This window comes from Oncorhynchus gorbuscha, linkage group LG03 (assembly GCF_021184085.1).
Source record: "Oncorhynchus gorbuscha isolate QuinsamMale2020 ecotype Even-year linkage group LG03, OgorEven_v1.0, whole genome shotgun sequence".
In the NCBI taxonomy this organism is placed as follows: domain Eukaryota; kingdom Metazoa; phylum Chordata; class Actinopteri; order Salmoniformes; family Salmonidae; genus Oncorhynchus; species Oncorhynchus gorbuscha.
Window position 1 is genome coordinate 84261945 of NC_060175.1, and position 21687 is coordinate 84283631.

General features: G+C 45.2%; 1 pseudogene; it reads left to right on the forward strand.

Annotated features, from left to right (window-relative positions):
• Positions 1 to 21267, forward strand: part of LOC124032080 — a 292998-nt pseudogene extending 271731 nt beyond the window's left edge.
• Positions 21268 to 21687: the final 420 nt, after the last annotated feature.

Here is a 21687-nt window from a genome sequence, read left to right on the forward strand (position 1 = left end):
ACAGGCTCTCTCCTTGCCTCTCACCCAGCCACCGCCAACCCACAGGCCCTCCCCTCGCCTCTCACCCAGCCACCCCGACGCACAGCACTGCACAGGCCCTCCCCTCGCCTCTCACCCAGCCACCCCCAACCCACAGGCCCTCTCCTTGCCTATCACCCAGCCACCCCCGACCCACAGGCCCTCCCCTCGCCTCTCACCCAGCCACCCCCGACCCACAGGCCCTCTCCTTGCCTCTCACCCAGCCACCCCCGACCCACAGGCCCTCTCCTTGCCTTTCACCCAGCCACCCCCGACCCACAGGCCCTCTCCTTGCCTTTCACCCAGCCACCCCCGACCCACAGGCCCTCTCCACGCCTCTTACCCAGCCACCCCCGGACACACATCACTGCACAGGCCCTCTCTTCTCTATGCCTCAGTGCATCCCCCTTCTTCCTCTCCCTTTCCTTTCTGTTTCCTCCTGTGCTCTGCTGACAACTTATGGCAAATTGATCATAAGGTATTTGCGGAAGTAGCTCCTAAGATAGAATGCACTGCAGGCTTTAAAAGCAACTAGGATCATGAATGTAATAATAACAATGTATTTCCTTCATAGGGCAACATCTCATGCCTTGTATACATGACATAGTCATGCTTGATATAAATGTATGCTTACGTAATGTATTATTTACAATAGCTTTACTCCATCTGTGTACATTATACTATTTCCATTAGCCCTACTCCAAAATATTTACATATTTATATATTACATTGACAACACGTGTAAGTGACAGCCAGTCCCCTGGTCTGATGCAGTTGTTGTTGACAGGTCCAAGCCAACCAGGAGAAGGCCCTGACTCTGTTTGGCCAGCTCCTCACCAAGAAGCACTTCCTGTTGACATTCATCCGCACCCTGGAGGCGCAGCGCTCCTTCTCCATGCGTGACCGTGGCAACGTGGCGTCGCTCATCATGACTGCGCTGCAGGGGGAGATGGAGTACGCCACGGGGGTCCTGAAACAGCTGCTCTCTGACCTCATCGACAAGAACCTGGAGAGCAAGAACCACCCCAAGCTGCTGCTGCGCCGGTGAGATGGACACACTCACACACTTGTTTGTCCACACGCTCACACACTCACCCACTGACACATTCGCACATTCGTCTGTTGACACACTCACACATTCGTCTGTTGACACCCCCGACCCACAGGCCCTCTCCTCGCCTCTCACCCAGCCACCCCCGACCCACAGGCCCTCCCCTCGCCTCTCACCCAACCACCCCCGACCCACAGGCCCTCCCCTCGCCTCTCACCCAGCCACCCCGACGCACAGCACTGCACAGGCCCTCCCCACTCACACACTCGTCTGTTGACACACTCACACACTCGTCTGTTGACACACTCACACACTCGTCTGTTGACACACTCACTCACTCGTCTGTTGACACACTCACACACTCGTCTGTTGACACACTCACACACTCGTCTGTTGACACACTCACACACTCGTCTGTTGACACACTCACACACTCGTCTGTTGACACACTCACACACTCGTCTGTTGACACACTCACACACTCGTCTGTTGACACACTCACACACTCATGTGTTGACACACTCACACACTCGTCTGTTGACACACTCACACACTCGTCTGTTGACACACTCACACACTCGTCTGTTGACACACTCACACACTCGTCTGTTGACACACTCACACACTCGTCTGTTGACACACTCACACACTCATCTTTTGACACACTCACACACTCGTCTGTTAACACACTCACACACTCGTCTGTTGACACACTCACACACTCGTCTGTTGACACACTCACACACTCGTCTGTTGACACACTCACACACTCATCTTTTGACACACTCACACACTCATCTTTTGACACACTCACACACTCGTCTGTTGACACACTCACACATTTGCCCGTTCTAACACATTTTTTAATACTGTTCAAATCCAATAAAATTTTATTGGTCGCATACACATATTTAGCAGATGTTAATGCAGGTGTAGTGAAATGCTTGTGTTCCTACTGTTGCTCCAACAGTGCAGTAATATCTAAAAAATACACACATCTAAAAAGTAAAAGAAAAAGAAAAGTAAAAAGAAATATAGAAATATTAGGACGAGCAATGTCAGAGTATAAATATATGTACTGTGTGTGTGTGTGTGTGTGTGTGTGTGTGTGTGTGTGTGTGTGTGTGTGTGTGTGTGTGTGTGTGTGTGTGTGTGTGTGTGTGTGTGTGTGTGTGTGTGTGTGTGTGTGTGTGTGTGTGTGTGTGTGTACAGTGCCTTCGGAAAATATTCAGACCCCTTGACTTTTTTCCCTCATCAATCTACACACAATACCCCATAATGTCAAATAAAAAACTGAAATATCACATGTACATAAGTACTCAGACCTTTTACTCAGTACTTTGTTGAAGGATCTTTGGCAGCGATTACAGTATCGAGTCTTCTTGGGTATGATGCTACAAGCTTGGGACACCTGCATTTGGGGAGTTTCTCCCATTCTTCTCTGCAGATCCTCTCAAACTCTGTCAGGTTGGATGGGGAGCGTCGCTGCACAGCTATTTTCAGTTCTCTCCAGAGGATATTTGGTCCGGTTCAAGTCCAGGCTCTGGCTGGGCCACTCAAAGGCATTCAGAGACTTGTCTGTGTGCTTAGGGTCATTGTCCTGTTTGAAGGTGAACCTTCGCCCCAGTCTGAGGTCTTGAGTGCTCTGGAGCAGGTTTTCATCAAAGATCTCTCTGTACTTTGCTCCATTCATCTTTCCCCTGATCTTGACTCGTCTCCCAGTCCCTGCCGCTGAAAAACATCCCCACAGCATGATGCTGCCACCACCATGCTTCACCGTAGGGATGATGCCAGGTTTCCTTCAGACTTGACGCTTGGCATTCAGGCCAAAGAGTACAATATTGGTTTCATTGGACCAGAGAATCTTGTTTCTCGTGGCCTGAGAGTCTTTATGGGCCTTTTGGCAAACTCCAAGCAAACTGTCGTGTGCCTTTTACGGAGGAGTGGCTTCTATCTGGCCACTCTACCATAAAGGCATGATTGCTGGAGTGCTGCAGAGATGGTTGTCCTTCTAGAAAGTTCTCCCATCTCCACAGTGGAACTCTAGAGCTCTGTCAGACTGACCATTGGGTTCTTGGTCACCTCCCTGACCAAGGTCCTTCTCCCCCGATTGCTCAGTCAGCTTATGGAAGTCTCGAGGTTCCAAAATTCTTCCATTTAAGAATGATTGAGTGCACTGTGTTCTTGGGTGTCTTCAATGCTGCAGAAATGTTTTGGTACCCTTCCCCAGATCTCCACACAATCCTGTCTCAGAGCTCTACAGACAATTCCTTCTACATGGCTTGTTTTTTTTGCTCTGACATGGGACCTTATATAGAGGACCTTATATACACAGGTGTGTGCCTTTCCAAATCCTGTCCAATCAATTGAATTTACCACAGGTGGACCAATCAAGTTGTAGAAACATCTCAAGGATGATCATTGGAAAATGGATGCAACTGAGCTCAATTTTGAGTCTCAATTTTGGGTCTGAATACTTATGTAAATAAGGTATTTCTGTTTTTTATAATCAATGTGCAATAAAATGTACCTGTTTACCTTTATTGTTATAGTTTGTAGATTGCTGAGGATTTTTTAAAATATCCATTTTAGAATAAGGTTGTAATTTAACCAAATGTGGAAAATGTCTTTCTACTTTCTGAAGGCACTGAGAATGTCAAAAGCGTGTAAAGCTGTCATCAAGGCAAAAGGTGGCTAATTTAAAGAATCTCAAATGTAAAATATACTTTGATTTGTTTTACACTTTTTTGGTTACTACATGATTCCATGTGTTATTTAATAGTTTTGATATCTTCACTATTATTATACAATGTAGTAAAAAGTAAAGAAAAGCCCCTGCATGAGTAGGTGTCACTGGTACTTTATATGAGCGTGTGTGTGTGTGTGTGTGTGTGTGTGTGTGTGTGTGTGTGTGTGTGTGTGTGTGTGTGTGTGTGTGTGTGTGTGTGTGTGTGTGTGTGTGTGTGTGTGTGTGTGTGTGTGTGTGTGTGTGTGTGTGTGTGTGTGTGTGTGTGTGTGTGTGTGTGTGTATAATGGGATGTATAGACATTATGGACAGTATATGGATAGAATTTGTAGTATATCTGAAGAATACCGAATAATATATACACTACCGGTCAAACATTTTAGAACACATACTCATTTAATGGTTTTTCTTAATTTTGTACTATTTTCTACGACATCAAACCTATGAAATAACACATTATGCAATCATGTAGTAACCAAGTGTTAATCAAATCAAAATCTATTTTATATTTGAGATTCTTCAAATAGCCACCCTTTGCCTTGATGACAGTTTTGCACAAACTTGGCATTCTCTCAACCAGCTTCACCAGTCTTGAAGGAGTTCCCACATATCACTCGGTGGCTCCTTTTCCTTCACTCTGCCATCTGACTCATCCCAAACCATCTCAATTTGGTTGAGATTGAGGTTGTCCTGTTGGAAAATGAATGATAGTCCCACTAAGCTCAAACCAGATAGGATGGCGTATCACTGCAGAATGCTATGGTAGCCATGCTTAGTTAAGTGTGCCTTGAATTCTAAATTAAACAGTTTCACCAGCAAAGCAGCCAGACACCATCACACCTCCTCCACGGTGTGAACCACACATGCAAAGAACCAAAAATCTCCAGTTTAGACTCATCAGAACAAAGGACAGATTTCCACCTGTCTGATGTCCATTGCTGGTGTTTCTTGACCCCAGCAAGTCTTTCTGAAGGAAGTGAGAATGCCAAAAGTATGCAAAGCTCTCATCAAGGCTATTTGGGTGGCTATTTGAAGAATCTCAAATATAAAATATACTTTGATTTGTTGTACACCTTTTTGGTTACTACATGATTCCATATGTGTTATTTAATAGTTTTGATATCTTCTTTATTCTACAGTGTAGAAAATAATAAAAAATAAAGAAAAGCCTTGAACGAGTAGGTGTTCTAAATCCTTTAACCGTTAGGGTGTATACACTACTGTTCAAAAGTTTGGGGTCACTTAGAAATGTCCTTGTTTTTTAAAGAAAAGCACATTTTTTTGTCCATCAAAATAACATAAAATTGATCAGAAATACAGTGTAGACATTGGTAATGTTGTAAATTACTATTTTAGCTGGAAACAGAACTTTCTGAAACTAGTCAGTCTATTCTTGTTCTGAGAAATGAAGGCTATTCCATGCGAGAAATTGCCAAGAAAATGAAGATCTCGTACAATGCTGTGTACTACTCCCTTCATAGAACAGCGCAAACTGGTTCTAACTAGAATAGAAAGAAGAGTGGAAGGCCCCGGTGCACAACTGAGCAAGAGGACAAGTACATTAGAGTGTCTAGTTTGAGAAACAGACGCCTCACAAGTTCTCAACTGGCAGCTTCATTAAATAGTACCCGCAAAACACCAGTCTCAACATCAACAGTGAAGAGGCGACTCCAGGATGCTGGCCTTCTAGGCAGAGTTGCAAAGAAAAAGCCATATCTCAGACTGGCCAATAAAAATAAAAGCTTAAGATGGGAAAAAGAACACAGACACTGGACAGAGGAAGATTGGAAAAAGGTGTTATGGACAGATGGATCTACGTCTGAGGTGTTGGGATCACAAAGAAGAACATTCGTGAGATGCAGAGAAGATGCTGGAGGAGTGCTTGACCCCATCTGTCAAACATGGTGGAGGCAATGTGATGGTCTGAGGGTGCTTTGGTGGTGGTAAAGTGGGAGATTTGTACAGGGTAAAAGGGATCTTGAAGAAGGAAGACCATCACTCCATTTTTCAACGCCATGCCACCCTGTGGACGGCGCTTAATTGGAGCCTATTTCCTTCTACAACAGGACAACGACCCGAAGCACAGCTACAAACTATGCAATAACTATTTAGTGAAGAAGCAGTCAGCTGGTATTCTGTCTCATGGAGTGGCCAGCACAGTCACCGGATCTCAACCCTATTGAGCTGTTGTGGGAGCAGCTTGACTGTATGGTATGTAAGAAGTGCCCATCAAGCCAATCCAACTTGTGGGAGGTGCCACCTCAGGAAGCATGGGGTGAAATCTCTTCAGATTACCTCAACAAATTGACAACTAGAATGCCAAAGGTCTGCAAGGCTGTAATTTCTGTAAATGGAGGATTTTTTGACAAAAGCTAAGTTTGAAGGACACAATTATTATTTAAATTAAAAATCATGATTTATTACCTTGTCAACGTCTTGACTGTATTTCCTATTCATTTTGCAACTCATGTCATGTATGTTTTCATGGAAAACAAGAACATTTCTAAGTGACCCCAAACTTTTGAACGGTAGCGTATATGTAGCTGGCTAGTAACAGTGACTAAAGTTCAAGGCAGGGTACTGGGTGGAGGCTGGCTGTTTTTCAGTCCCAGCTGTGATGCACCTGTACTGACCTCGCCTTCTGGATGGTAGCGGGGTGAACAGGCCGTGGCTCGGGTGGCTGAGGGCCTTGATGATCTTATTGTCTTACTACTCTTATATACACAGTAATACATGTTGTTTTTCTGTGTTCTCTCAAATCATAGCCTAGATGGAGGACTGTAACCCAAGATGGCCAAATCAATGGGTGTTTTGGAGAAGTTGTCTTCCTATCACCCGCCCTCCCTGTGCCCCCTTATAATTTAGATTAACTAGCGAATTAAGGAGAGAAAGTAGCTTTTCTACCCGCTGTAGGGGGAGGAGAAATGGGAAATGGAAGAGGAGCAAACTGTTTGCCCAGGTTTCCTCTTTGGATATTAGGAGAAATAAAGTCCACTAATTACAGTGGATTTTAATTGCTCCTCGTCTGGGGGACGTTTCAGGGGTCTTCATTCGTTTAGGCGACAGGTTTATGATTAATGAGAGAAGTTACCCAATTATGGTAATTGTCTGTTTTTAATGAAGATTGATTGTTTGCGTTGAGAATAAAGTATTTTTTCTTCATGGAAGTATCACAGCTTGGCTTTTGTCAATTTTGCCTTAAACCAGATTTGTTCGTGGTTAGTTTTGAGGTAGACCAGCAATTTCCTCCAGTTGATTATTTAATTATCATGCCTAATTTATTCTCCTCTTGTCTTCCATCTCAATGTTAGAACTGAATCTGTCGCTGAGAAGATGTTGACCAACTGGTTCACATTCCTCTTGTACAAGTTCCTAAAGGTAAGTCCACCATCAAACCAACAAAAAGATATTCCCCATCTCCTGTTTATAATTGCTTTATGAGGATAGTAGTTAGTTAGCACACTATTAGCATTTCAGCAGTAAAGGCATCGGTGGGCACGGTCTGCTTAAGGCTCCAACGAGAGACATTCTTTTTATTTCATTATTTTGTTTAGTGTCATTATTTCTTTGACGGACATGTTCTAGCCTGCGGTCATTAGGCGCTGAGTGTGTGTGACGTTCGACTGGACCTTCTCTCTTCTCACTCTCCCTCGCTCCCTCTTGGAAGAGTGTACAATTACCCCCTAATGAAGCCGGGATGTGGAATTAAAGATAATTTCACAGACAAGCGTGCCATGGCGAGGGCTAGGGGATTGATGTATGCGTGTTCCCTCTCGTTAGCAGCTGTCTGGTTAATTAGCGCAGATGCTAACGAGACGTTAACAGCATATGGTGGCAGAGGGGAGAGAGGGAGAGTTGCGCTGCTGTGTAGAATCCAGGAGAGGACACTGGAGGTGGAGACTTCGCTAGATTTGGATCCACCTCTATCCCACTTAGCAGTTAGCTAGGCCCTGTCTCCACCTTTCTCCCAACTAGCTTCAGTCTCCACCTTTCTCCCAACTAGCTTCAGTCTCCACCTCTCTCCCAACTAGCTTCAGTCTCTACCTCTCTCCCAACTAGCTTCAGTCTCCATCTCTCTCCCAACTAGCTTCAGTCTCCACCTCTCTCCCAACTAGCTTCAGTCTCCACCTCTCTCCCAACTAGCTTCAGTCTCCACCTCTCTCCCAACTAGCTGCAGTCTCCACCTCTCTCCCAACTAGCTTCAGTCTCCACCTCTCTCCCAACTAGCTTCAGTCTCCAACTCTCTCCCAACTAGCTTCAAATCAAATCAAATCAAATTTATTTATATAGCCCTTCGTACATCAGCTGATATCTCAAAGTGCTGTACAGAAACCCAGCCTAAAACCCCAAACAGCAAACAATGCAGGTGTAAAAGCACGGTGGCTAGGAAAAACTCCCTAGAAAGGCCAAAACCTAGGAAGAAACCTAGAGAGGAACCGGGCTATGTGGGGTGGCCAGTCCTCTTCTGGCTGTGCCGGGTAGAGATTATAACAGAACATGACCAAGATGTTCAAATGTTCATAAATGACCAGCATGGTCAAATAATAATAAGGCAGAACAGTTGAAACTGGAGCAGCAGCACAGTCAGATGGACTGGGGACAGCAAGGAGCCATCATGTCAGGTAGTCCTGGGGCACGGTCCTAGGGCTCAGGTCCTCCGAGAGAGAGAAAGAAAGAGAGAATTAGAGAGAGCATATGTGGGGTGGCCAGTCCTCTTCTGGCTGTGCCAGGTGGAGATTATAACAGAACGTGGCCAAGATGTTCAAATGTTCATAAATGACCAGCATGGTTGAATAATAGTAAGGCAGAACAGTTGAAACTGGAGCAGGAGCATGGCCAGGTGGACTGGGGACAGCAAGGAGTCCTCATGTCAGGTAGTCCTGGGACATGGTCCTAGGGCCCAGGCCAGTTGAAACTGGAGCAGCAGCATGGCCAGGTGGACTGGGGACAGCAAGGAGTCATCATGTCAGGTAGTCCTGGGGCATGGTTCTAGGGCTCAGGTCCTCCGAGAGAGAGAAAGAAAGAGAGAAGGAGAGAATTAGAGAACGCACACTTAGATTTACACAGGACACCGAATAGGACAGGAGAAGTACTCCAGATAAACAAACTGACCCTAGCCCCCCGACACATAAACTACTGCAGCATAAATACTGGAGGCTGAGACAGGAGGGGTCAGGAGACACTGTGGCCCCATCTTCAGTCTCCAACTCTCTCCCAACTAGCTTCAGTCTCCACCTCTCTCACACTCTGGGTGTTCCCTTAACTCACACATATGCATGTGCATAATTCGCACCTTCTGCATTAAAGACACTTTTTCATTACTGATAAATAGTGGAGAGAGGGTAAGAAGTTTTGAGTGTGTTTTAAAAGTGGGAGAGATAAATGCTATCCCTATCAAGCACTTAGAGCTATCTCTCTCTTTCTCTCTCTCTCTCTCCCTCTCCCTCTCTCGCTCTTGTGTTCTCTCTCTCTTTCTCTCTCTCTTTCTCATCCTCGACAATGGCACATGCATCTTTAACACGGTGAAGAGCTTCCTAAGCACTTTCTCTCAATCGTTAACCTGTTGTTAGTTTCAGCCTCAGCTGCCACCTGGCCGCCCTCTCTGTCACTCTGCTCTAAACTGATACTCGTTTTAAGAGGGAAACATTTTCTTGAGCCTGAGCTGGGGATAATGACACTATTGACTGGCAAGTGCACGTGATAGTGAAAATGCAGAAAATCTTTATATGAGACCACCTAGCGCTCTGTCCCCTAGGCCAGTGAGAAGACACAGGAGCACAGCGTTGCCTCATTGCCAGCATATTTCCTCTGTTTGAGGGGTGCAAAATCCACTTGTGATGTATATCTCACTAGACTGCTTTCATTTTACTCTTGCGAGTCTTTTATACTCTTGCGAGTCTTTTATACTCTTGCGAGTCTTTTATACCTTTGCGAGTCTTTTATACCCTTGCGAGTCTTTTATACCCTTGCGAGTCTTTTATACCCTTGCGAGTCTTTTATACTCTTGCGAGTCTTTTATACTCTTGCGAGTCTTTTATACTCTTGCGAGTCTTTTATACCCTTGCGAGTCTTTTATACCCTTGCGAGTCTTTTATACTCTTGCGAGTCTTTTATACCCTTGAGAGTCTTTTATACTCTTGCGAGTCTTTTATACTCTTGCGAGTCTTTTATACTCTTGCCCGAGCCGGCTTTCCGTTACATGTATAATAACAATAAAGCTTAGTCAGGGATTTAACACACTTTCTCGACACTTGCATCACAAGAAAGAGAAGAAAGAACTTTATTTTGATGTGTTCCATTTTTGTGAAATTGAAAAAAGTTATAATTTTATATGGTTGAAATGTTAACAAATGAGATGTGCTAAAATAAAACCAATTTCCGAAAATGGACACTTGGATTATAGTGATGTTATGTCTGATCTCGCAAAAAACTGTAAAGTATGTTTAGATAGGTGTAATCTAGAGCCAATCCGGGGGTATCCTGCTACTGACACACATGTTGAATTATGCAAAAGTGTGTGACAAAAGTAATTGAGGCAGTCTAGACAGCACAGGTCAGTGATGGTAGGGTAGACAGAGCAGGTGAGTGATGATAGGGTAGACAGAGCAGGTGAGTGCTGGTAGGGTAGATGGAGCAGTTGAGTGATGGTAGGGTAGACAGAGCGGGTGAGTGATGGTAGGGTAGACAGAGCAGGTGAGTGATGGTAGGGTAGACAGAGCAGGTGAGTGATGGTAGGGTAGATGGAGCAGTTGAGTGATGGTAGGGTAGACAGAGCAGGTGAGTGCTGGTAGGGTAGACAGAGCAGGTGAGTGATGATAGGGTAGACAGAGCAGGTGAGTGCTGGTAGGGTAGACGGAGCAGTTGAGTGCTGGTAGGGTAGACTGAGCAGGTGAGTGATGGTAGGGTAGACAGAGCAGGTGAGTGATGGTAGGGTAGACAGAGCAGGTGAGTGATGGTAGGGTAGACAGAGCAGGTGAGTGATGGTAGGGTAGACAGAGCAGGTGAGTGATGGTAGGGTAGACAGAGCAGGTGAGTGATGGTAGGGTAGACAGAGCAGGTGAGTGATGATAGGGTAGACAGAGCAGGTGAGTGCTGGTAGGGTAGACGGAGCAGTTGAGTGCTGGTAGGGTAGACTGAGCGAATGAGTGATGGTAGGGTAGACAGAGCAGGTGAGTGATGGTAGGGTAGACAGAGCAGGTGAGTGATGGTAGGGTAGACAGAGCAGGTGAGTGATGGTAGGGTAGACAGAGCAGGTGAGTGCTGGTAGGGTAGACAGAGCAGGTGAGTGATGGTAGGGTAGACAGAGCAGGTGAGTAATGTTAGGGTAGACAGAGCAGGTGAGTGATGGTAGGGTAGACAGAGCAGGTGACTGATCGAAGGGTAGACAGAGCAGGTGAGTGCTGGTAGGGTAGACAGAGAAGGTGAGTGATGGTAGGGTAGACAGAGCAGGTGAGTGATCGAAGGGTAGACAGAGCAGGTGAGTGATCGAAGGGTAGACAGAGCAGGTGAGTGATCGAAGGGTAGACAGAGCAGGTGAGTGCTGGTAGGGTAGACAGAGCAGGTGAGTGATGGTAGGGTAGACAGAGTAGGTGAGTGATCGAAGGGTAGACAGAGCAGGTGAGTGCTGGTAGGGTAGACAGAGCAGGTGAGTGCTGGTAGGGTAGACAGAGCAGGTGAGTGATCGAAGGGTAGACAGAGCAGGTGAGTGATCGAAGGGTAGACAGAGCAGGTGAGTGCTGGTAGGGTAGACAGAGAAGGTGAGTGATGGTAGGGTAGACAGAGCAGGTGTTTGGTTTTTGCAGCCCTGTTCCACCCTTTTATGTTAATGTCTTCATATGTGAAAATACACCCGGTGTATTTATGTAAATAAGGCACATAAAGGCACATAAATATTTTTGATGTACCTGATACAATAAAACCATTTTTATATGTGACCGACCGCCCCGATTCGGTCTTATGTAGCAAAATTTGAAATTATGTTTTTTACATTGGATAAAAGTAGAGATTCATAGCCAGAAAATGGTATATCATACACTGCAGTTGAGGAACAATGGGAAAGTAATTCTGCTTTGAAAGTTGATAAACTTGTAACCCCACTTTTGAGAAAATGGCCCTTCAGTGTTTTGGTACATACACCCATCGTTCACACGCACTTAAGCCTTAGTCCCACCCATCTCATTAAGGATTCACATATGAGGCCATGTGGTAAACACACGCTATAGTAAAACAAGTCTAAGTTTATTTGTCACATGCACAGGATACAGAAGGCATAAACGGTAGAGTGATAGTACTTGCATAGTAGCAATATCAAAAATAGAAAGTGTCCAGATAAAAATATTGTATAAATATTTGATCATTATTAGATGATGCTTACCCAACACACTTGTCTAAATTGATGGGTCATGTGAAGGAAATTATATAACCTCACCCCAGCAACATCTAGCTCAGTGGATGGGTCATGTAATAATCTGTCTGAAATTGAGTCTTTTATTTAGACATGTAGCTAGCTAGGTAGCTAGCTAGCTAAACAATTAACCGGAATGATCCCAACTCATACTACCGCCAAAACAAACATTGTCATAGCTGTAGTATGAATCTGCAGGTAGCTAAAGCTAACAAACTAGGTTCAATGTTAAGTAGCTAACATTAGGCTATATCTAGCCATACAAATGGGTTTCTGATTCGATATTATATAATATTTCTACACAGATCACATGTAACGTTAACTAAAGCTAAAGTTTTCTAGCCAACTAACAGTATGCTTTAACTTGCAATAAAAACTTTTGACATAATTTGACATTTATATCTGAAAATGTAGCTAGACTCTTACCTGTATACATGGATGAATGCTTCACGGCAGACTGGAACCATTTAAGTCCGTTTTGTTTGTAGCTACAGTACATCTTGTTTGGCCAGCTTTGTTTCAAGTCACTCCGGTTGACAATGACTGTGGCATGTGCAGAAAGTAGCCCGTCACCTTTTCCAACTGATCTGTCGATAGCGCCTGCTAAATTCAGGGCATAAATGTTGTTGAGAAAAGTAGCAAAACTTTTGTAGTTCTTGATGGCTAATTTATATTGGTTCCCAAGTGGTGCAGCATCTCAGTGCTAGAGGTGTCACAACAGACACCCTGGTTCGCATCCAGGCTGTATCACAACTGGCCGTGATTGGGAGTCCCATAGGGCGGCGCACAATTGGCCCAGTGTCGTCCGGGTTTGGCCGGTGTAGGCCGTCATTGTAAATAAGAATTAGTTTCTTAACTGACTTGCCTAGTTAAATAAAGGTTTAAAAACAATACAAAAATAAATATTTCAAAAACGGCACAGTAGAAAGGACTGTCAACACATGAACAGCTCATGTTATAGACAGAAGCATGCTACATGGCAGACCAATCCAAACTCATCGCACAGCATGTCCAGCCCATTCATTATCTCAGCCAATCATGGCTAACGAGAAGGTTCCTGTCTTTTTTCATAGCTAAACCAAACCAGACTCGTAATTTAACAATTGTATTCATATTTATTGATGGAATACAAGTTTGTTATTAAGGCACGTGAAAAAAAAGCATTTTGTTCTAAAATAAATGTTTACGTTCAAATGACACCCCTGTGAAGTAGTGACATGCAACATACGCCTAGTTTCCTGAAATGCCACCCCTGTGAAGTAGTGACATGCAACATACCTCTAGTTTCCTGAAATTCCACCCCTGTGAAGTAGTGACATGCAACATACCTCTAGTTTCCTGAAATTCCACCCCTGTGAAGTAGTGACATGCAACATACGCCTAGTTTCCTGAAATGCCACCCCTGTGAAGTAGTGACATGCAACATACCTCTAGTTTCCTGAAATTCCACCCCTGTGAAGTAGTGACATGCAACATACGCCTAGTTTCCTGAAATGCCACCCCTGTGAAGTAGTGACATGCAACATATGCCTAGTTTCCTGAAATGCCACCCCTGTGAAGTAGTGACATGCAACATACGCCTAGTTTCCTGAAATGAGTCACATTTATGAGTGCATTCTAAGAAATGAATGGAGACATTTTACAATAAATGTAATACCTGAATTCCCACACAAATTCCTGAAGTCCATTCATTATTTGTCCATGCCAGTAAAATGTTTTATGTGCTATAATTCAGTCGATATTAATATCTCATTTTCCATCTGTTGCAATTATTATAATTGTTTTTGAAACCTTTTAACAATTTAGATGTCCATTGCTATATGCATACCTGTTAAGATATAGATACAGCCCTTGCCTGTCACTGATGACCTGTGTCCATGTGTCTCTAGGAGTGTGCTGGGGAGCCTCTCTTCATGCTGTACTGTGCCATGAAGCAGCAGATGGAGAAGGGGCCTATAGACTCCATCACAGGAGAGGCGCGCTACTCCCTCAGTGAGGACAAGCTCATCAGACAGCAGATTGACTACAAGACCCTGGTTAGTACGGTCAAATAGAAATATTTTACAGGGCGATAATGATATTTGATCAAATATATGATTTACCTTTGAGAAGGCATTAAGGGCGATAGGATTTTGCATTACCTCAGTGACCTTAATTAGTGCTTGCTGCTTGAATATGCGACTCAAATTCCTGCAAATGCCAACTAAGTAAGCCGACGTGAGCTGGACCTAATTTCTGCCCCTCCCTCCCCTGTCAGACACTTCACTGTGTGAACCCGGAGAACGAGAACGCCCCCGAGGTGACGGTGAAGGGGCTGAACTGTGACACCATCACCCAGGTGAAGGAGAAGCTGCTGGATGCAGTGTACAAGGGCAGCCCCTACTCCCAGAGACCCAAGGCTGGGGACATGGACCTGGGTAAGAACACCAGGAGGAGATTGTGTTTACAGTGTGTGTGCGTTGGCGTGCGATCTATTCTCATCCTCCTATCCTCCTCATCACAGAGTGGCGTCAGGGCAGGATGGCCAGAATCATCCTTCAGGATGAGGATGTCACAACAAAGATCGACAATGACTGGAAACACCTCAACACACTGGCCCACTATCAGGTGAGAGGAGGGAGAGGTGGTGGGTGGGCTGGGGTGTACTGCCTCTGCGGTTTTATCTATGCAAACAGACAGTGGATGGAGTGATTGGCACGACAGCATTTATAAGACAAACCATTGTTTTTCATTCCTTGTAGGTGACGGACGGCTCAGTGATCGCTCTGGTGCCAAAGCAGAACTCAGCCTACAACATATCCAACTCCTCTACCTTCACCAAGTCTCTCAGCAGATATGGTGAGTCATTCCTTCACATTTCTTTTTCTCTTAATTTCTCTCTCAATCTCTGACTTTCTTTGCTCTCTTGGATTTTTCTCAGCCTCTCTGAACTGAGATAACCATAAATCCACCAATGGGCATTTTCACCATCTCGGAAATGGCAGGCATTACATCAGACAGCTCATTCCTCCTTCCAAAGACTGAAGACCAATAGCTAACAACTTTAAACACAGCCTCAGCTCCACACCGCATCAGTGTAACCAGCTCCCTGGCAAAAACCTTTCTCCGAAGCTTTCACCTTTGTTGTTGTTTTCCCTCCCTCTCCTTATGTTCGTTGTTGTGTTGATAAGGGGTAGTAGCAACAATAGCAACGCTGACAGGCCAGTGAAAGCCAGGCTGGTTTATTCGTCCACAGAGAGGATCGCCCAGCCCTGGCTGTTGTCAGAGTGGAAGTAAACGTGCACCACTCTCCCCCAGAAGCCAATGGACATGATTGCCATGGAATTACAGGCACTCAATCAGCAGTAGCAACAGCCACAGTAGCAGTAGTAGCAACCTCATGATGAATGTACAATAGATGTAGGAATACAGGAGACCAATTGGCTGCTAGGAGAGTGACTACAGAATGTTCCTGTGTGAACAAGCTGATATAATGGGGTCTCAAACAAGGTCTTTGGCATAGAGATCAATCTTAGTCACGCTGGTTTTGTTTTCCTCTTTGGTCTGGTTTTAACTCCCACCCATGACATACGTATGTCAGGAGTTAGTCTCTGGCGCGCTGTTTAAATACTACAGGGCTCATATTCACAAAGTGTTTAAAGAGTGCTGATCTAGGATCAGGTCCCGCTATTAGTTATTATGATGGAAAAGGCTAAACTGACCCTAGACCAGCACTCTTACTCTGAGACGCTTTGTGAGTACAGGCCCAGATCTCAGTAAAGTTAATTGGGAACATTCAGGGCAGTTGTCTTGCTCTGATGCCCCACTGTTCTTTTGATTTGGTCTAGCGGAAAGCATCAACAAGCTCAGAACCACTGACACACATTAGTCTCTATGTGTCAGTGAGTTTCTGAGATGTAATTCTCTCATCCTCTCGCCCTGAAAACCAGGGGGCCCTCCCTGCCATCCGAAACTCAGAAGCCCCGAGCGTCACGCCATCATTCAGACGGTGTGTGAGAGGTAGACAGAGATTGAAGTTGTTTTTCTCTCACTCTCCCTCCCTCCTCTCATCCCTCCCTCCATACATTAGAGAGGGACTGACGCCCAGGCATTCTGGCTACCCTCCCAGCCTCCTCACCAGGCAGCCTCCCTCCCATGCCGGCTGCAACTACAGCAGGCTGGCTGGTAAAAGGAACGCAGTAGATAGGCATCCTTTGGTTTGCCGTAATGAAGTTTGACACTCGCACCTTTATTAATGAAGCAATGCATGGAGGCAGTCTGCCCCGGGGAGGAGAGGAGACTCACACAATGGAGCCTGTACAGCCTGACTCATCCACTACCACAAGCAGGAAGGATATTGGTGTAATGTGTATGGGGTTCTATTATATCCAGCACTATAACATTATGGGTCATTTGGGATGGGGAGAGGGCACGGGGACAAGTGAGGGAGATAAAGATGGAAGGGCTGGTGTAAAAATGTGTGCTAATGATAAGACAGAAAGCAGATTCTCTTTCCTATCTCCTCTCTTGGCCCTGCCTCAATGAAATGAGGCACACTGTTTTCGTTCTCCCACTTTGCCAATTAGTTAGAGTCTGCCAATTTAGAGTAATGAGTCGGCTAACTCTCCTCGCTCCTTAGTTGAGCCCTAATGACTCCATCCATCCACCTCTCTGACGGACAATAAGAGAGGCTACAGGGATCTGTTGTATTGCTCATTAATGTTCTCTCCATCTCAAGGGTCAGGTCCCAGTGCATCATGGGCTGTGACCTTGTGACAGACAGATTGACACTGCTCCTCACACTGGCATGGTCTTTGTTCTGGCTGGATGACGGACAGATAGACAGCCCAAAGAGCCCTTTCTTCACTAGACTAAATGGGACTGTGATTTAGTCAGTCACCAGACTAAATATGTTTGTCTTCTAATTTATGTTTGTCCACTATGTGCAGAGCTTGGCAAGGGTCATATACATTTTTGAAGGCATAATTGTGACCTGAAATATGTGATTTATATGAGTGCGTATCACTGTTTGAACTCGAGTTGAAGCTCTCACAACACAATAGGGCATGGAACCAGGGAGTCAGACTGGTGTTCTGTTCTGGTCCTCTTGTTCCATTGACCTCTAAAGACGTCTGCATTGTGTGTTCCTGATTCATCTGTCTTTGTCCTGATGTTCCTGTGTCTCTCTTGCCTCCGTTCAGAGAGCATGTTGAGGACAGCCAGCAGTCCAGACAGTCTGCGCTCCCGCACCCCCATGATCACCCCTGACCTGGAGAGTGGCACCAAGCTGTGGCACCTGGTCAAGAACCACGACCACTCTGACCAGCGCGAGGGAGACCGGGGCAGCAAGATGGTCTCTGAGATCTATCTGACCCGTCTGCTCGCCACCAAGGTAAGATTACAGAGACACCAGGCCAGCCTGCTGTATATCACACCTTCGTAAAAGACATGTACAGTACTGTTGATCTAAGTCAACTCATCTGAATGTTGAGTAAGTCACTGAAATGCCCTCCATATCGTCGCTGTCAGATGAAAACCTTGAACTCCATTTTTGCCAATGATCATTTTTAACATGTATCGAGAGCAGTAACTCCACTCAATGTGTTCCATTTCCTGACTCTAGGACCACGGAAATGTAAACAGTATTTCCTGTGTGAAGAGACCTCCCTTTTTTGTTTTCGATAGTCCCTTGATATGCCTGTCTCTTTAACAGCTCAGCCTCCGTTGTTGTGTTGTATTCTTCTGGCGTTCCTCATATCAGCCAAGTCTCTGTTAACTGGCCAAACAGGGCCGGCCTGCCTGCCTGCCTGCCTGCCTGCCTGCCTGCCTGCCTGCCTGCCTGCCTGCCTGCCTGCCTGCCTGCCGGCCGGCCTGCCTGCCTGCCTGCCTGCCGCCTGCCGGCCTGCCTGCCTGCCACTCTCCTCTCGCCTAACTGCTTCTGAGCTGATTGTTTCCATCCTAATTGTAGGGGAAGAAAAGCATGGAAATTAGACGCTGTTTACAAGCCTCTTGGGTGGTCAATTTCGATTCATAATAAAAACAAGATAGATAAATATAAAGGGGGTAGAGAAGAGAAAATAGCAGGAGACAGGTCATTTGTTGTGGGATTGAATGTTTCGTGGTGCGTGATGCAGAGAAGTGAAAGGAATTCCGATAGCTCACGTAGGTCTGTCTGTCTGCTAAACTAGCACATCTCAGTACTTTGATGTTGGAGCAGGAAAATGTGGCGTCCTCTCCACAGCCACTCCCCCTTAAAGATGCTGGTTGCTGTGGGGAGAAATGTATCTCTGTTGGTTGATTTGAAATCTGTAGGTGTGTAATTGGACAATAACCCGGACAATTAAACCTCTGTCCTCTCCTCAGGGTACCTTACAGAAGTTTGTGGACGACCTGTTTGAGACCATCTTCAGCACGGCACACCGAGGCAGCGCCCTGCCTCTCGCCATCAAGTACATGTTTGACTTCCTGGACGAGCAGGCCGACAAACACTCCATATCAGACTCAGACGTACGACATACCTGGAAGAGTAACTGGTGAGACACATTACCAACATTGAGTACCTGTATGTTTTGGTTGTATAATGTGAATGGTTGTTGACACATCTCCTCATGATGAACCATCTCCTCTCCCATCCCAGTCTGCCTCTGCGGTTCTGGGTGAACGTGATCAAGAACCCTCAGTTTGTGTTTGACATCCATAAGAACAGTATCACAGATGCTTGTCTGTCTGTGGTGGCCCAGACCTTCATGGACTCTTGCTCCACATCAGAACACAAGCTGGGCAAAGACTCGCCCTCCAACAAGCTGCTCTACGCCAAGGATATCCCCAACTACAAGAACTGGGTGGAGAGGTATTTATGACACAGATCTCAACTCCACAGACTGTAATATTGTCCATCTCATGGTTTATGTCAAGCAGATGTACAGTAGTATTTACTTAGCATGTAAACAGTTGATCAAATTATATCAGAGGTGTTCATGGTGATGGAGAGTTCACCAGACGGTTGTTGCCAACTACTTCTCCTTGTAATCCAGACCTTCACATACCTAACTAAAGAGGTGTCCAAACCAGTCTAGGATATCCTCTCCAGGTGTCCTCTCTCTCCAGGTGTCCTCTCCAGTCCTAACCCCTCTTCTCCCCTGCTTCCCTCCTGTCCTGCAGGTACTACTCCGACATCTCCCGTATGCCGGCCATCAGTGACCAGGACATGAGTGCCTACCTGGCTGAACAGTCCCGGCTGCACCTCAGCCAGTTCAACAGCATGAGTGCCCTGCATGAGATCTACTCCTATATCATCAAGTACAAAGATGAGGTGAGTCACCAGTATATTATGAAGATATTAAGCATAGACATCATAATTATATAGATATATTATTAAAATTAGTTAGATTTGTCAGTCACAATATGAAGAGATCAGAATAGAATCACCATTGTTTCTGTATGTTGAAGGATTAATGCAGAAGTCCCAGCTATCAGCCCTCTTGTGTTCCTGATGAATGGAATGTGGGCGTTCTAATTCAATTAATAGATTACTGAGTAGATGTCCATAATTGCATGCAGCTATTTCACCATTAAGGTACATATTATGAAGCTAATTGACAACAGCACTAACACAAGGCGCATTAGCAGTCCATAATGCAGCCTGCTGCATGACACCCTAACAGCTAGTACACAGCTCTCTGATGGACCCACCGGTACCTCCTCTTCCAGTTCCCACAATACCATAGTAAATACAGCACCTCAGCTGTGCTTTCTATGTATATCCACCTCTTGCAGCTTCTACAGTCATCCGCCTGTTTGATCAAATTTGTCATCTATGCAATGTCATATAGTAGAAATTCAGCGTTCCATGTTCACACCTATCTATGACTAAACAAGTGTATTGTGTTTGTCGGGGAAGAGTCCAACTGCCTTTGGGTTAGTAAATACCAATAAATTCCCTGCTCATGCCACCACGACAGCATGTTTGATTCAACAGCTGTTCACACAGACTGACAGATGTTCAGATGTTCTGATGTTCTGACTTTCTCTGCTGGTGGTCGACCCTGATGATGTCTTCCTCTCTCTCATCGCTCTCTTCTCCATCCCTCTCTCCTCCCGCCCCAGATCCTGTCTTCGCTGCAGAAGGATGAGCAGTCTCGCAGGCAGAGACTGCGCAGTAAGCTGGAGCAGGTCATCGACACCATGGCCCTGGCCAGCTGAGGGACGGCCCGCCACTGAGGGGCGGAGAGGGTACCAGCCAGGCCTTCTCTCACTGACGCCAGCCCCTGACCCCCAACACAACGCATTAGGACTGCAAGGACACAAGCAGTACACTGGAGACACACCAGAGTTAGGCCTGGGCTCCGGCCCATCCAAACAACCCTTCATTTATAAACACGTAACGTCTGTCGCCCCGAGAAAGTGTCTTATCATAACGGTCCTCATCACTGGTTTCAGTTATTCTTCCATGTTGATCCATCTACCCACAGCCGGGACTGTGAAGCAGCTGGCTAAAGAGGCCAGGAGATATAGATATATATCTCCTGTGGGGGGGCTATGGAGAAAGGACTTCATGTATATAGCTCCCCTCTTAATGGAAGCTTCTGACGTGTCAGCGACATCATCAACTTTCATGGACGTCATTTAGATTTTCAGATCCTTTTTTTGTTGTTGTGTGATTTAGCTTTAGATTTTGTGTTTTTATCAACTACCTACTCTCTCCAGTGGTGTGTTTTTATCAACTACCTACTCTCTCCAGTGGTGTGTTTTTATCAACTACCTACTCTCTCCAGTGGTGTGTTTTTATCAACTACCTACTCTCTCCAGTGGTGTGTTTTTATCAACTACCTACTCTCTCCAGTGGTGTGTTTTTATCAACTACCTACTCTCTCCAGTGGTGTGTTTTTATCAACTACCTACTCTCTCCAGTGGTGTGTTTTTATCAACTGCCTACTCTCTCCAGTGGTGTGTTTTTATCAACTACCTACTCTCTCCAGTGGTGTGTTTTTATCAACTACCTACTCTCTCCAGTGGTGTGTTTTTATCAACTACCTACTCTCTCCAGTGGTGTGTTTTTATCAACTACCTACTCTCTGGTGTGTTTTTATCAACTCCAGTGGTGTGTTTTTATCAACTACCTACTCTCTCCAGTGGTGTGTTTTTATCAACTACCTACTCTCTCCAGTGGTGTGTTTTTATCAACTACCTACTCTCTCCAGTGGTGTGCCACTTGTGTTACTGCTGAATTTGCACAATTTACAAAAAAGCTAAATCAAAAGAAGAGGATATATAAATATATATAGATATATAAATACAACTTCATTTTTAAAGAAACAAATGAAAATAGTCAAAGTTTTCCATTTTAATGTACAGAATACTTTGAAAGAAAAGGATTTGATATTTCAAAGACTGAACTATGAAAACAAGAGGAAACCTTGTCCTGTGCCATGTTTTATTTGAATGTTGTTTAGTGCAAAGACGTTTTCTTTAGATCAAATGTGCTATGAT